The sequence below is a fragment of the Lipotes vexillifer genome, unplaced genomic scaffold, assembly GCF_000442215.2.
Source record: "Lipotes vexillifer unplaced genomic scaffold, Lipotes_vexillifer_v1.1 scaffold602, whole genome shotgun sequence".
Classification (NCBI taxonomy): domain Eukaryota; kingdom Metazoa; phylum Chordata; class Mammalia; order Artiodactyla; family Lipotidae; genus Lipotes; species Lipotes vexillifer.
In genome coordinates this window covers 4,000,046-4,016,463 of record NW_006790307.1, presented here as the reverse complement: position 1 = coordinate 4,016,463, position 16,418 = coordinate 4,000,046, and positions in this window count along the sequence as shown.

The following is a 16,418-nucleotide window of genomic DNA, read 5'->3' as shown; positions in this document are numbered from 1 at the left end:
ATACGAAACACCTGGCTCTTGTCAGCATTTCAGTTTGCAACCCAGTTCTCTCCTCTCAGATTCTTTTAGGAATGCAATATTTACAAAAGACACTTTCTCTTTAGCTTTTTAGTGTTTAGTCTCATGGGGTTTCATCCCAATAGAAAATCCTAATAATCTGGAAATCTTCCTATTCTCTATTTTCTCTACTAGAATGACCCAGTAGCACCAGTCACGACTCTGGCAGCACATACAATATTTCTAAAAGTTGAAACTATAGTTTGATTTTGATTTAAATAAGAAAATACGGGAGTTGTTCATTTCAACTCTAGTCTAGCATTGCCAGTTGTAGGGAATTAATCAAAAGGTTAGATTTGCCTCATCAAGTTGTCATTTTTAATGACAACTCTCTAATGACCATTTCTCCATCAAAGATGCATTACCAGCAAGGGTCCTGAGAGGAGAAACATGATGAACTGTCAGCATGTGGGGTGATCCCCTGGAGAAGTCCCTCTCAGACTTCAAGAGGACCCCACGCAAAGTCGAACATTTCTGTCTTTGGGGGTTGCTTTGGTGCCTAATCCTCATAGCTGGACAGAAAACAGCATCAGGAAAGGTGGTGGGGATGTGCAGGCTATGTCTTTAAGTGAGGTGTCCTTGTGGCTGAAAATCCAAGCTTTACTCCAACCTTCTGCTCAAATGAAGTAAAGTCCTTTTAGGTCCTTCCCATCAATAGAAGATTCTTTTTATTGAGGTAATGATCTTTGATTAGAAGATAATTTTTTCCAGGCTTAAAAATAGAGGACATCTGACTCTGGCTAGAGAAGCAGATTCTAAAAGGTGCACCACCCCCACTCCTCTGTTTACATGGGTTTGAGCTGGTTTATTTCCAGCTACAACAGGTTTCCTTTTCACTGCATTTAAAGATCCCCCAACCCCCACATGTACCAAACTGCCATGACAATTAATAAAACCTTCTTAGCTGGATAAGAGAAAGACAATACACAAAGCATGACAGCCATACTGTCTTCCAGACAACAGGAGGGACTTTATTTTAACATGATAGCCATACTGTCTTCCAGACAACAGGAGGGACTTTATTTTACGTGATTTTAAAGTTTACTCTTAAATACTTGAAAAAGTTATTTGTTTGGGGGATTTAACTTAAATTTTGGTTCTTACAGAACCAAAGATATTTTAAATTTCATAAGTGAATAGTTTACTGTCTTCTCTCACCCTTAGAAGGTAATTCCTTCCTCATAAACCCTTAGGAAGGCAAATTCTCAAGTTTAAAATGTACTTATTAGTGAAATTAATGGTACACAATGATTTCAATAGTTAACAAACAACATACATGATGAAGAATGTTTATTCGATTTACATGTTAATGCCAGAAAAAACCCAGAGAGGTAGAGACAAAAGGAATCAATAAGGTAAGTCAGAAAGAGAAAAACAAATATTGTATATTAACGCATATATGTGGAACCTAGAAAAATGGTACAGTTGAAGCGGTTTGCAGGGCAGAAATAGAGACACAGATGTAGAGAACAAACGTATGGACACCAAGGGGGGAAAGTGGAGGGGGTGGTGGTGGTGGGATGAATTGGGTGACTGGGACTGACATGTATACACTGATGTGTATAAAACTGATGACTAATAAGAAACTGCTATATAAAAAAAAAAGTTGTTAAACCACAGCTCATCTTAATTAAAAAAAAAAAGGAATCAATAAGAACAATGGAAACAATGCACAGGATTATTGCTACTATTAATTAGCAAATTACTTTGAGAACTTAATGCAGTCTATGCTGACCGTGGATCGAGATGAGGGCTCTCTTTGCAGCTAGGAACGGTCCTCATAAACATGAAGAAATGCCTAGAAAGTAGGTACTAAATAAGCTTGAATTCTTGTATTCTTGTAATCTGTACCTTTTTAGAGATCTCAGGGGTGTGACTGCATATGGAGATGATAAGCAATCAACTTAAAATCCCTATTTAAAAAGTAGCTCCTCAACTCTTTGCTTTGCTTACTTTACTCAACTCTTACTCTGCTCTAACAATATTGTCCTCTCGGTGAGCCTCACACGCCAAGCTCATTCCTACCTCAGGGCCTTTGCACTTGCTGTTCCCTCTGTTCCCTCTGTCCATTCTTCCCCCAGATAATCACATGGCTCTCAGGTCTTGACCCAGATATTATCTCATCAGAGGCCATCCCTGATGAGATGACATCCCCCATCACACTTAGTGCCTTGCCCCTTACTCTCTACCCCTATGTCCTCCTTTAACTTCTGCATAACACTGAGAGTGTGCATTTATTCGTGTATTTGTTTATTGTCTGACTTTACCACTAAAAGTAGCCTCCATAGTTTAAGAGCAACACTTGTTTTGTGCACGGTGGTGTGAATACCCACCACCCACAGCTTTATTTGACATTTGGGTGTTCAATAAATATTTGTGAAGGAATGAATTAAGCTGTCCCTGTACATTCCTTTTTGAAAACAACTTTATTTCCTTCAAAACAAAACATTTAAAAGTTACACTTCCACATGCATGTAATATAGTGTCACACAATCCTTGAGGATGTGACTATTAATGTACTATTTTTATTTTATAGGTTACTGAAAAAGGACATGTCTCAGTATAGATTCTAACTTAACATAAACTATATATATACACTGAACTCAATCTAAGAGAACAATTCTTTTCCCTTTCAAATGGTTGTTCATTCTGACAGTGTATCTAGTATGTTCTCTAAAAATGGACATTTAAAAGATACATTTCTTGAAGGACCCAGTTGTACCATGTACCCACTAGAGGCTCAATAACTATTAACTCCTGGTGAATTGTTGCTATGTAATGTAAACTCCAGTGGAAGATAAAAAGAAATTCTACATGGATTTTAGACCATAAAAATGGTATCTTACAGTACAAACTCCTCAAATATATCTCAAGTTAACACATAGGTTCTACACACAAAATAAACAAAGGATTGTTTTTCTATTAAAAGATTCTACTCTGCTCTAACAATATTGTCCTCTCGGTGAGCCTCACACGCCAAGCTCATTCCTACCTCAGGGCCTTTGCACTTGCTGTTCCCTCTGTTCCCTCTGTCCATTCTTCCCCCAGATAATCACATGGCTCTCAGGTCTTGACCCAGATATTATCTCATCAGAGGCCATCCCTGATGAGATGACATCCCCCATCACACTTAGTGCCTTGCCCCTTACTCTCTACCCCTATGTCCTCCTTTAACTTCTGCATAACACTGAGAGTGTGCATTTATTCGTGTATTTGTTTATTGTCTGACTTTACCACTAAAAGTAGCCTCCATAGTTTAAGAGCAACACTTGTTTTGTGCACGGTGGTGTGAATACCCACCACCCACAGCTTTATTTGACATTTGGGTGTTCAATAAATATTTGTGAAGGAATGAATTAAGCTGTCCCTGTACATTCCTTTTTGAAAACAACTTTATTTCCTTCAAAACAAAACATTTAAAAGTTACACTTCCACATGCATGTAATATAGTGTCACACAATCCTTGAGGATGTGACTATTAATGTACTATTTTTATTTTATAGGTTACTGAAAAAGGACATGTCTCAGTATAGATTCTAACTTAACATAAACTATATATATACACTGAACTCAATCTAAGAGAACAATTCTTTTCCCTTTCAAATGGTTGTTCATTCTGACAGTGTATCTAGTATGTTCTCTAAAAATGGACATTTAAAAGATACATTTCTTGAAGGACCCAGTTGTACCATGTACCCACTAGAGGCTCAATAACTATTAACTCCTGGTGAATTGTTGCTATGTAATGTAAACTCCAGTGGAAGATAAAAAGAAATTCTACATGGATTTTAGACCATAAAAATGGTATCTTACAGTACAAACTCCTCAAATATATCTCAAGTTAACACATAGGTTCTACACACAAAATAAACAAAGGATTGTTTTTCTATTAAAAGATTCTGGGGCTTCCCTGGTGGCGCAGTGGTTGAGAATCTGCCTGCTAATGCAGGGAACATGGGTTCGAGCCCTGGTCTGGGAAGATCCCACATGCCACGGAGCAACTGGGCCCGTGAGCCACAACTACTGAGCCTGCGCGTCTGGAGCCTGTGCTCCGCAACAAGAGAGGCCGCGAGAGTGAGAGGCCCGCGCACCGCGATGAAGAGTGGCCCCCGCTTGCCACAACTAGAGAAAGCCCTCGCACAGAAACGAAGACCTAACACAGCCATAAATAAATAAATAAAGCAAACTGTCAACAAGTAAAAATAAACACAATTATTAAAAAAAAAAAATGTATTAAAAAAAAAAAAGATTCTGTTTGCTGTACAAGGATAGCCATCGAAATAAATCAATGCTCATGCTTCTCTAGAGAGAAAACTAAACTATCTATTGTTTTCCATGATTCTCATGTTGGTGTCTACACTGCATACAATTCAATAGCCTCAGCCCAACTCTTCTCTGGTGAACTGTTGGCCATCGTTGAGGATAAGGAATCAATAATGTGTCCTTATTAGAATTTTCTTCATATATCTTAAAACCTTAGTTAATGTTGTTAAAAAAATCTCCATAGAAAGCAAACTTATGGTTACCAAAGGGGAAAGCAAGGGGGAGGGATAAATTAGGAGTTTGGGATTAGCAGATACAAACTACTATATATAAAAGAGATAAACAACAAGGATAACAAGGACCTACTGTATAGCACAGGGAATTATATTCAGTATCCTGTAATAAACCGTAATGGAAAAGAATATGAAAAAAGTATACACACACACACACACACACACACACACCTGAATCACTTTGCTGTACACCAGAAAATAATACAAAACTGTAAATCAACTATACTTCAATTAAAAACAAATAAAAAAACTGATCTCTAGCACTCATACCCTAAAATAAAAGCTAAATAGTAAATAATGAAATCAATATCGTAACATACCACCCATTAAAATGATGTGCCTACATAGTCAAATGATTAGCAGCATCTTAATATTAGAATAGCTATCAAATTGTTTCTATGTCACAGAACAACATATAATGCTATTTGAGGCAAGGAAGAAAAATGATTACACCCATGAATTATCCTCTTATTGATATTTTAAGTCAAGGACCTATTCCTCAGCTAATGACCTAGTCTCAATTGACTATTATTAATCAAGGGTCTATTATTAAAACTACGTATATTGTACAGTTATAACATTTCAAATGTTAATATTTTATGGGAACATAACACTACACCATATTTATATAAAATTTTACATAGCACTTTTACACACATTTCTCGTAAGTCATTTTCAGCCCACTATTTCATTTTACTAACACAGTTCTGTTTTGGGGGGAGATGTGTGAACAGAAAATAAGTTACTAATTTAATATCAATTTCATTTCATTTATTTATATATTTATATGTATTGATTGCCTGATATGTTCTAGGCATTTTGCCTGGTGCTGGAGATACTGAGAGGAGTAAGATATGGGCTGTGCCCATTACAGTATTGACGGTTTAAGTATGGAAAAAAGTAAATGTATTTTTGCACAGCATCAAATAAATTTGTGTGTGCATGTTTGTATGTGTATATATGTGTATTCATGTATACATGTTATATGTATACAAATTATACATATGTATTATATATATACAAATATATATTACAGATTACACATGCATATATCTTCTGATGTATGTAAGTCACTAGCTATACTCTGAAGACACATAAATACTGAAGTTGGAAGGGATGCTATAATTTTTAGGAAAATACAAGTTAAAATATGCAGATATATGGTGGCTTTCCTAGAAACACAGAAATATGCTCAAGTGCCCAGCTGTGATGAAAGATCCATGACCTTATAGAAATTAAGAATATTTGGGGAAAAATGCCTTGTATAGAGTAATCTGAAAGCAGAATTATTTTTATGAGTAGGGATCAATCTATGTAGCTGATTTGAACTTCCTATGCTAAAATGCTAAATATCAGTCCACCAGAGAGTTCAAAGTTCTGCCCCTAGAGATTTGAGTCTTAAGGAGATTTTGTTTATCTAGAATTTCCAATGAAAAAGGTCAAGTGCTGGAGCATTCAAACCACCAAAGTCCCTTGGAGTTAATCTCTCAAAGCAGAGACTACTCTCCAAAACAAACAAACAAACAAAAAAACTAGCTCTGAAAGCTAGGTCCTGTGAAAATAAAACCCTGGTTAGATTCTGGAAAAATAGGGGAGGTGGCAAAGAAACCAAAACAAACCATACCTACAACAATTTTTCAATTTGACCTGGGGACAGACAATCCAGTCTAGAAAATTCATCAGAGTCTTCATTAAAATCTCAGATGGACTTCATTTGAATATCAGACACTATATAATATACATTTTACACTCCGGATTGTCTAGAATCTCACCAAAGTAATGAAAAAGATAACTGAAACATTTTCTTTTCCCCAAACTAATATTTTTGAGTCCTCATTTAGTTTTTTTAAAAATTGATTAATTAATTAATTTATTTATATTTGGCTGTGTTGGGTCTTCGTTTCTGTGCGAGGGCTTTCTCCAGTTGTGGCGAGCAGGGGGCCACTCTTCATCGCGGTGAGCGGGCCTCTCACTGTCGCGGCCTCTCTTGTTGCGGAGCACAGGCTCCAGACACGCAGGCTCAGTAGTTGTGGCTCACGGGCCTAGTTGCCCCGTGGCATGTGGGATCTTCCCAGATCAGGGTTTGAACCCGTGTCCCATGCATTGGCAGGCAGATTCTCAACCACTGTGCCACCAGGGAAGCCCCCTCATTTAGTTTTATTTTAAGCATCACTAAAAAGCACCCTCTCAAGGCTTTACAATGACCAGTGTCCTATTTATACAATTACCAATCCACTTTTTTCCATCTCTGCCCTTAAGAGATTTTAAATAAAATGATTAATTCATCCTCAAATTAATCTTTAGCACTTAATATAACTATTTTAAGATTTCACCATATGTATCAGTTGAACAGTGAAATTTGGGGCATGTAAGGTTTAGATAAAGCAAAATCTTTTCTTCCCCATCAATAACACTGTAGCCTTTCCCACTCTGGGTTCAGCGAGAGAATTAAGCCCTAATATCCTAAGGTGTCCATACCCCTGCACATGTAGAATGACAGTAATTGTGTATCATCTTAGTAAGGATTAAGAAAATAACCACTCAAAATATTTTCTGTCTTCTGTGTTTCAAATGAGGAGCTAGGCTGAGAAGATCCAGATTCACTCCACGCAAAATGTCCTTCTGGAGGTTTCCCTTCTAACCATGGCTGACCAATATCTACTCATCTTGATGGCCCCTTTGTTATTTGTCAGTTCACTGCCTACTGAAGTCAGGAATCCTGCTTCCTCCCTCTCCCTCTTCTTTACCAGGTTCCCTGCCCACTTCCCCACTCTACCCTCCCACCGAAAGTCTGTACAGTATGGAGGAAATCATGCATCAACTGTTTAACTTCAAAATCTTTTCAGTGCAGCATATTCCTTTGGGGGCAGGGGAAGGGTCCTAGTAAGTTTCTATGAACAATTTTGGCTACAAGAGTTGAGGGTCTTGTGCATTGTCATCTGAGTTATAATGTCCCCAGGAGGAAGAGTAGAAGCACATGTTTCTTTAGATGGTTGGCTGAATTATTTCATGATGCTTTTCCCACATTTTATAGTTTACAGGCCTGTCTCTTCCTAAAATTTGGTTAAAACAAACCAAAAAACAAACAAACCCAAACCTCTTTTATTAATTTTTTATTGAGGGAACATTGGTTTATAACAACGTGTATTTTATGTGCATAACATTATATTTCGACTTCTATATACACTACAGCATGCTTACTACCAAAAGTTAGTTTCCACTCATCACCATACAGTTGACCCCCTTTACCCATGTCACCCTCCCCCCTTCCCCTCTGATAACTACAGCTCTGTTCTCTGTATCTACATGTTTGGTTTGGTTTGGTTTGGTTTGTTCATCTGTTTTTTTGTTGTTGTTGTTTGTTTTTTATATTCCACATAAGAGTGAAATAATATGGTATTTATCTTTCTCCATCAGACTTACTTCACTTAGCATAATACCTTTAAGGTCCATTTCTGTTGCTGCAAATGGCAAGATCTTATTTTTTATAACTGAGTAATATTCCATTGTGTATATATATTCCACATCTTCTTTATCCGTTCATCCACTGATGGCCACTTAGGTTGTTACCATATCTTGGCTATTATAAATAATGCTGTGGTGAACACAGGGATGCATATATCTTTTCGAATTAGTGTTTTCATATTCTTTGGATAAATACCCAGAAATGGGATACCTGGATCATATGGTAGTTCTATGCTTAATTTTTTGAGGAACTGCCATACTGTTCTCCATAGTGGCGGCACCAACTAACATTCTCACCAAGAGTGTATGAAGGATCCCTTTTCTCCACATCCTCGCCAACGCCTGTTATTTCTTTCTCCAAAAACCTCTTTTAAAAATTTCTGTCACTTGCCTAAATGTTGAAAAAGATCTCAGAAAAATACCATTTCCTCCAAGAATTATTACAGTTCTGTCCCATGTGCCTGTGTCTTTTCTATCAGGCCACGTACTGTAATGACTTTCTTGGCACGTAATTCCTTCCTGGTGGGCTCTCCTTTCAAAGTAGGAAACCATCTTATATTTCATTCAAAGTGCAAAACTAGGGCTTCCCTGGTGGCGCAGTGGTTGGGAATCTGCCTGCCGATGCAGGGGACATGGGTTCGAGCCCTGGTCCGGGAAGATCCCACGTGCCTCGGAGCAACTAAGCCCGTGCGCCACAGCTACTGAGCCTGCGAGCCACAACTACTGAAGCCCGCACGCCTAGAGCCCGTGCTCCACAACAAGAGAAGCCACTGCAATGAGAAGCCCGCGCACCGCAACGAAGAGTAGCCCCCACTCGCCACAACTAGAGAAAGCCCGCATCCAACAACAAAGACCCAACGCAGCCAAAAATAAATAAATGGATAAATTCATTTTTTAAAAAAAGAAACAAAGTGCAAAAGTATGACTCATTTTCTTCATAAAAACAAAGAGACATGGTAAGTCTGGGTTCCTCAATCTACTACTTTGCATTAAGGAGTCACTCTTCTGTTGCTGATTACTGTTCTCCCCTTGCTTTACCACACTGAGACGAGGTAAGACTTTTTGTCATGTTCATTGATCTTTTTCGCCTTTGATTCCATAAACAGAACTATCTATGAGTCAAGCTGTACACTCTTGGATTAAAGTCCAAGCTATTAATGCTTTTTCAAAGGGTATACCATAATACCACTGTCAGAATCAGCACGGATAAGAATGCTTGTCTGACAGATCAAATTCTAATTCTAAATGGTGTGGCGTCTCCCTTCCTGTTAACCTTTATCAAGGTAACTTGATAACATCTGAGCTCCATTAGAATTATGCCCACAGATTCTACCACACTGAAAGCTGACCATATGCTATTGTTATCAGGATATACTGATTAATTCTGCTATAAAGAATTTGGCAGACATTCTCTAATATATAAATGAAAAATTGAAACTCCACCCCAAAGTTTACTCATTCAGCTCTCTGGGTGTAGGGCATACTTTGTAGAGAACTCAGTTTGCCAGGTTCCTTAGGAAGCAGCTGCAGTGAAAACTAGACAGTGTCTGGGGGTCATCTGCCTCTTTCATTGGGTGGCCAGTTTGTAACAGTGCCTTTTAAATGTTATGAATCAAATCATTTCTTTTGTGCTTCATGGCACAGATCTTAGAGGTTTCCTAGAATTGAGTTGAAATGATTTGACAGATTCAAAATGCAGACAGCTCTGCACTTTGGAGGAATGGGGGGTGGGTGTGTGCATCACCTAGCTGCAGACAAACCTGCAGTTTATTTCCGTGTAAAAATAGAGGAGTATGTCTAGGAAAGACTTTGTCAGAGTCCTAAGTTTCTGTTAACAGGACACAAACTTTGTTTTCTATACTTTTGAACTCTGTATCCTATGGGTCTAATTTTATACATGATACCAGAGAATACTGGCACTTGAGGCAATTCTCAGAAAATTCATCTTCCAGTACTTGCCAAAAGTGTATCTGAAACAACTAGTTTTGACAGCTATTATCACTGGTGCTTGTATGCTTGCTACCCTCCAACCTGTACTAGGTAAACTAATGTTTCCCAAACTCTGGTATCTGCAGTATCAGTGTTACTTGAAGAAAGGTCCTATCATTGAATAAACTGGGGGAAAAACTGGGTTAAACGAAATTAATTAGCTTTATTTTCTATTGAGCTTCTAAGGATCTTTAATATGCTAGGATAGTTTTGAGTCTACGAAAGGGAGATTACAGTTTGCTGCATTTTCGAAGACAATTTAATCCATTTTTTGGTGAAGTAACTATTAACATCGAGCATAATTAGTTTTCTAAAGAACACAGGTTGGGAAACTCTCCAGAAATCAATATGTCCTGACTCTACTACCTGCATTTCCTAAAGAAATTACTTCCCTGCATTATGATATAATATGATGCTCTTGGCTTTTATAGTGAGTCAATAAGAGAGTTTTTCAAATAACTTTTCTATCTTTTTGCCATAACATAATTATAGCATCTATCACACCTTAGACAAACATTCATAGTGTACGTTCCTGCCAGAATTTGTTGCCAGGTACCGATTATCTCTCCAGGTTTTTAAATGGGCAATGAGACTTATAACCACAATAAGAGCTTCCCCTGCCCCCAAATGCTAGGGAGCTCAAACTCAAATATATGTACCTTAATCTTATAACAAATATATTCTGGGTTGCTGAGAATTTTTCTTTCTAAATAATGTTTTATCTCTTTCGTATTATAATTGGGTATCTTGATGCTTAGGTTATATCATCATAACTGGGTTAATAAATTCCACCTTAATAAATGCAGTGAAGAATATCAAGTGTGAAGATTTAACTGAGATAAGTTATACAGAATATCTAGTTCAGTATCTCAATAATGGTAAACATGAAATAAATGGCAGCTATGATTATTATTGTGAATATTACCTTTGTTTTGTCTTTCTCTTTTTAATGTTATGCTAGAGAAGAGTAAAAGATAAAAAGTAAAAATTTCCTTCCTCATTATTTCTCATTCTCATTCCCATTCCTCAATGGGCAACATTTTATTTTAATTGTTTCAGTTTCCAAACTTCTGAAACTACCAAAATAAATGTTACCATTTCTTCATTTATCATTTTAAAACAGTGTTTGTCAATGTTGTCTGTGAAAGAGGGAAATGTGCACGTGCACCGTCTACTCCTCCCTCTTCCTCTCATATTGGTAGTTCTATTATATATATATATATATATATTTTTTTGCGGCCCGCGGGTCTCTCACTGCTGGGGCCTCTCCCGTTGCGGAGCACAGGCTCCGGACACGCAGGCTCAGCGGCCATGGCTCACGGGCCCAGCTGCTCCGCGGCATGTGGGATCTTCCCGGACCGGGGCACGAACCCGTGTCCCCTGCATCGGCAGGCGGACTCTCAACCACTGCGCCACCAGGGTATAAATAGTGTACTCTTCAACTTTGCGATTTTTTAAATAAACTTTTTATTGTACACACACAGTGCATGAAGTAAAAGTGAACAGCCACATGAGTTTTCACAAAGTAAACACACCCATGTAACCACAGCCCAGATGAAGATACAGACCTCTACCAGTGTCCGATCAATTTCCTTCCTGTCTCCACCATTATCTTGATTTCTAACCTCATAGTTTGATTTTGAGTGTTTTTCAACCTTTTAGTAAATGAATCGTCTACTTTTTCGTGTTTAGCCTCTTTCACTCAAAATTATGCTAGTGAGATTCATGCATTTTATTGAATGGAGCAGTAGTGTCTTCTTTTTAATTACATACAGTATGCCACTGAATACCATAATATATGTAGCCATTCTATTGTTAAAGGATATCTGGGTTGTTTCTAGCCTTATACTAATACTAATGCAATAGCCATTCTTGTGCAAGTCTTGAATCATATATTTATGCATTTTTGTTAGGTATAAAACTAGGAGTGGACTTGCTGGGCTAGATTATATGTAGCAGTTACACTTCAGTAGACATCACCAGTTTTCCAAAAGTGATTGTACTAAATTTTACTCCCCTGAGAAGCGCATGAAATGTTCAGTTGCCTCATATCCACGTCAACATTTCACAGCGCCAGACTTTCTGTGGTCTTTTTGTTTCCTTAACATATTAACTTAACATAATACCTTAAGATATATTCCACATAGACTGAGGAAATTAGCAGCCCTATACTTCCTTCCATTTCTCTCCTCTCCATAAACCTCCAAGCTTATTTGGTATATAATTATCTTTTTTTTTTTTTTTGCGGTACGCGGGGTTCCCACCGCTGCGGCCCCTCCTGCCGCGGAGCACAGGCTCCGGACGCGCAGGCCCAGCGGCCATGGCCCACGGGCCCAGCCTCCCGGACCGGGGCACGAACCCGCGCCCCCCGCATCGGCAGGCGGACCCCTAACCACTGCACCACCAGGGAAGCCCTTATAATTATCTTTATATTACAAAAGTTTATATATAGCATTTACATTCTCTTCCCTAATTGTAATTTAGTTTTGTGCTTTCTCTGTACAGCTAAACTATAAAAATTAAAAATCCAATAAATGACAATTATAAAATTACGATTATATAAATATCATTCATTGCAAAATAAAATAATGTGATGGACTCCCTAAAGCTGGGGATGCAGTTTTTTTGTTTTGGTTTTGGTTTTGGTTTCGGGGACGTGGTGGGGGCGTTGTCGGGCGGTGGCTGTGGTGTTTCGTGTGGTGGCCGCCCGACGCCCGGCCGGGGCCCCGCGTCACGGGCCGGTAGCGCCGAGGCCCGCGTGCTGCAGGCGGCCGCGGGCTGAGAGCGTGTTGGTCGGTGTCGGGGCGGCGGCGAGCGTGGGTCGCGCCGCGCCCCCGCCTCGCCCGCCTCCCCCTCTCCAGGTACCTAGCGCGTCCCGGCGCGGAGGTTTAAAGACCCATGGGGCGTTGGCCGTCCGCCTTGGGGTTGGGGCGATCTGGCCCGCGGGGAGTCGGAAGTCCCCTCCCTTCTCCCCCCAGACTCCACTCCCCCGCCCCCCGCAATGGTCCTCCCCGCCGCTGCCGTCGGGAGGGGGCTCCCCGGCGGCCGTGGTGCGGGCCGGGGCCGTGTGCCGCGCGCGTGCGCGCCCCTGAGTCCCTTGGGGGGGGGGCGGGGAAAGAACATCAGCATATTTTTTTATGAGGATACAATTCAAGCCACAGTAGGCTCCAATCAGCAAAATCATCAGTCACTGAAATTCAAAGAGCTAGGGTTGCAGTCCCCAGAGGCAGAAGCAACTTTTCTACCACAACTCCCAGGAGAACCCCCCTGACACTACTGGGATGGGAAGCACATGCATATAATATACCAATTCCTACTCTAAATGAGATGTAGAAGCAGCCAAAAAAGTACATTGAGTTGGTCCAAACTTCTCTCACCTACTGTGACCCCTATGAACCCTAGCCTAACTGCGTTATAGGTATATTTGGACACCTCCTCTCCCATGGAAGCAATAAGGTTGGCACTTTGGGTGCCGGAACCAATAGAGTTATAAAAGTTTAAAACCCTCTCTCCATGCCATAGTTCAGAGTGTATATGGCCTTTGGTCCTCCTTGGGACCAGACAGACCACGAATCCTTCTTATCCTTCAAGCAGATGAAACTGGAATAGAAGGGGAGTGAGAGTCCAGTGGGTGAAGGGGGACAACACAGCTTCACATAGGTGAGCAAGGCACATTTGTTTTCAGTTTCAGCTGTCAATCACTTAGGGTTCAACCAAATGAACATTATTTTTTTATACAGCAGGTTCTTATTAGACATCAATTTTATACACATCAGTGTATACATGTCAATCCCAATCGCCCAATTCATCACACCAGCACCACTCCCACCCCCACAGCTTTCCCCGCTTGGTGTCCATACGTTTGTTCTCTACATCTGTGTCTGTTTCTGCCCTGCAAACCAGTTCATCTGTACCATTTTTCTAGGTTCCACATATATGCGTTAGTATACGGTATTTCTTTTTCTCTTTCTGACTTCTTCACTCTGTATGACGGTCTCTAGATCCATCCACGTCTCTACAAATGACCCAGTTTCGTTCCTTTTTATGGCTGAGTAATACTCCATTGTACATAGGTACTACATCTTCTTTATCCATTTGTCTGTCGATGGGCACTAAGGTTGCTTCAATGATCTGGTTATTGTAAATAGTGCTGCAATGAACATTGCGGTGCATGTCTCTTTTTGAATTATGGTTTTCTCTGGGTATATGTCCAGTAGTGGGATTGCTGGGTCATATGGTAATTCTATTTTTAGTTTTTTAAGGAACCTCCATACTGTTCTCCATAGTGGCTGTATCAGTTGACATTCCCACCAACAGTGCAAGAGGGTTCCCTTTTCTCCACACCCTCTCCAGCATTTATTGTTTGTAGATTTTCTGATGATGCCCACTCTAACTGGTGTGAGGTGATACCTCATTGTAGTTTTGATTTGCATTTCTCTAATAATTAGTGATGTTGAGCAGCTTTTCCTGTGCCTCTTGGCCATCTGTATGTCTTATTTGGAGAAGTGTCTATTTAGGTCTTCTTCCCATTTTTGGATTGGGTTGTTTGTTCTTTTGATATTGAGCTGCATGAGCCGTTTATATATCTTGGAGATTAATCCTTTGTCCGTTGATTCGTTTGCAAATATTTTCTCCCATTCTGAGGGTTGTCTTTTCATATTGTTTATGGTTTCCTTTGCTGTGCAAAAGCTTTTAAGTTTCATTAGGTACCAGTTATTTATTTTTGTTTTTATTTCCATTACTCTAGAGGTGGATAAAAAAGATCTTGCTGTGATTTATGTCAAAGAGTGCTCTTCCTATGTTTTCCTCTAAGAGTTTTATAGTGTCCGGTCTTACATTTAGGTCTCTAATCTATTTTGAGTTTATTTTTGTGTATGGCGTTAGGGAGTGTTCTAATTTCATTCATTTACATGTAGCTGTCCAGTTTTCCCAGCACCACTTATTGAAGAGACTGTCTTTTCTCCATTGTATATTCTTGCCTCCTTTCACATAGATTAGTTGACCATAGGTGTGTGGGTTTATCTCTGGGCTTTCTATCTTGTTCCATTGATCTATGTTTCTGTTTTTGTGCCAGTACCATACTGTCTTGATTACTGTAGCTTTGTAGTATAGTCTGAAGTCAGGGCGTCTGATTCCTCCAGCTCTGTTTTTTTCACTCAAGACTGCTTTGGCTATTCGGGGTCTCTTGTGTCACCATACAAATTTTAAGATTTTTTGTTCTAGCTCCGTAAAAAGTGCCATTGGTAATTTGATAGGGATTGCATTGAATCTGTAGATTGCTTTGGGTAGTATAGTCATTTTCACAGTATTGATTCTTCCAATCCAAGAACATGGTATATCTCTCCATCTGTTTATCATCTTTAATTTCTTTAGATACAGAGATACATATACATATACCTATTTTTTCTTTGCTTAAGTATCTCAGCAAGTTTTTTCTAAAAGTGCTCAGTGGCTTTTTTCTAAAAGTGCATGTTGGATATAAATCATCTGAATCACTGCATGCCTAAATATATCTTTATTTTATGCTCACCCTTGATTGACAGTTTTAGTTTTAAAAGCACACCTCCTCAAAACGTTGAAAGCATTGAGAAAATCTTCTAGAATCTAGTGTTAATAAAAAGTCTGATACCAAGTTGACTCTCATTCCTTTATAGGAAGTCTATATTTATTTCTCTTGAGAAACTCTTAGGACCTTCTCTTTTTCATAATGTCCTAGGATTTCAAGAGAATTTGTCTAGGTCTTTCTTCAGTCATCTTGCTTAGGGCTCAGTGGGCCTTTTCAATCTGAAAACTTTCTTTTGTTCCAGGAACTTATATCAGTCATATCCATTATAACTTGCTTTTTCTCTCTGCTCTCCCAATGTCTTTTTAGGTTGCTGCTATGTCTTTCCAAATGATCTTCTATGTACTTACTTTTAAAAAAGATCTTCTTTTTTTTTTTTTTTTTTTTTTTTTGGCTGTATTGTGCAGCATGTGGGATCTTAGTTCCCCAACCAGGATCGAACCCGTGCCCCCTGCAGTGGAAGTGTGAAGTCTTAACCACTGGACTGCCAGGGAAGTCCCTGTAGTCATATTTTTATATTCTAACAATTCTGCATATTTTTTGCCCCTTTATCATTATAGCTGGTCTTGTTTTATGTATGTAATATTATACCTTCTTGAATGTTTCTGAAGTTAATAATTAGAATGTTTAAAAGTGTATCTTTTGTTCTTGAATCACCTCTCCTTTCTTCAAGTTAGTTGTTAGCCCTCAAATGTCAGTCATTATCAGTTTACATTTATTAATAGAAAACTAAGTTGCTAATACAAGTAGCTAGTGCAAATTATATAGATATGTTTCTTCAATCACTC